The sequence below is a fragment of the Castor canadensis genome, chromosome X (assembly GCF_047511655.1).
Source record: "Castor canadensis chromosome X, mCasCan1.hap1v2, whole genome shotgun sequence".
In the NCBI taxonomy this organism is placed as follows: Eukaryota; Metazoa; Chordata; class Mammalia; order Rodentia; family Castoridae; genus Castor; species Castor canadensis.
The window spans coordinates 93,585,128-93,586,723 of NC_133405.1; positions in this window are offsets into that span (position 1 = coordinate 93,585,128).

The window sequence follows — 1,596 nt, forward strand, 5'->3', positions numbered from 1 at the left end:
CTCCTGTCAGACCACTTAGGAAGCAATTAGAATAAGAAATAAAAGGGATGAAAGTGATCCTTAAGGCTGTTGCCATGGGGATGGAGAGGCAGATAGGCATGCTAAGGGTGACCATTGAAAGGCTTAAGAGACTGAATGGAAACAGGGAATGTGGAGGTTGGGATGGAGTGCAGGTTGGCCCCAAGATTTTAAGGCTCCAGTCTACCTGCATATCTGACTTAATCTGCTTCTTTCAGAGCACACTCTGAACTTCTTGACTTTATCATATACTAAGCACAGACTTTGCCTCTCAATGTGTTTCAAGCAGTGTGTGACAATGACATTTAATATATGCATGTTGAAGGAATGCATGGTGGGAAAGATTTTACATGTATTCTTTTTTTTAAATAATTTATATATTTTATTTAAATGGCACTTGCAGAAAGATCACATTTGTATACAACGACAGTCATCACTCATCCACAAGGATTGGTTGATCACATTTGTATACAACGACAGTCATCACTCATCCACAAGGATTGGTTGCTCGACTCCCCACATACACAAAATCCACAGATGCTCAAGTGCCTTAAATAAAATGGTATAGTGTTTGCCTATAACCTACACACATTCTCCTGCATACTTTAAGTCATCTCTAGATTACTTATAATATCTAACAGTGTAAATGCTATATAAATAGTTACTATATATTTTTTTTAATTTATTTTTTTATTATTCATATGTGCATACAATACTTTGGTCATTTCTGCCCCCTGCCCCCACCCCCTCCCTTACCACCCACTCCTTCCCCTCCCTCTCCCCCCCACCCCCTGGATACCCGGCAGAAACTATTTTGCCCTTATCTCTAATTTTGTTGAAGAGAGAGTATAAGCAATAATAAGAAGGAACAAGGGTTTTTGCTAGTTAAGATAAGGATAGCTATACAGGGAGTTGACTCACATTAATTTCCTGTGCGTGTGTGTTACCTTCTAGGTTAATTCTTTTTGATCTAACTTTTTCTGTAGTTCCTGGTCCCCTTCTCCTATTGGCCTCAGTTGCTTTTAAGGTATCTGCTTTAGTTTCTCTGCGTTGAGGGCAACAAATGCTAGCTAATTTTTTAGGTGTCTTACCTATCCTCATATCTCCCTTGTGTGCTCTCGCTTTTATCTTGTGATCAAAGTTCAATCACCTTGTTATGTTTGCCCTTGATCTAATGTCCGCATATGAGGGAGAGCATACGATTTTTGGTCTCTTGGGCCAGGCTAACCTCACTCAGAATGATGTTCTCCAATTCCATCCATTTACCAGGGAATGATAACATTTCGTTCTTCTTCATGGCTGCATAAAATTCCATTGCGTATAAATACCACATTTTCTAAATCCACTCATCAGTAGTGGGGCATCTGGGGTGTTTCCATAATTTGGCTATTGTGAATAGTGGTGGTTGTCCAGTCAACAAATAACAATCTGTTCTCAGTAGAAGCACATGTTTATGAGGAGCCGGAGTTTCAATAGAGTAGTTCTCCATTATTTTCCCTTAACTATTCAGCATGTGTTACTGTGTCAATTACCTACTTGGCTGTACATGTCAAGAGCAGTGCATGTGAATAATAATTA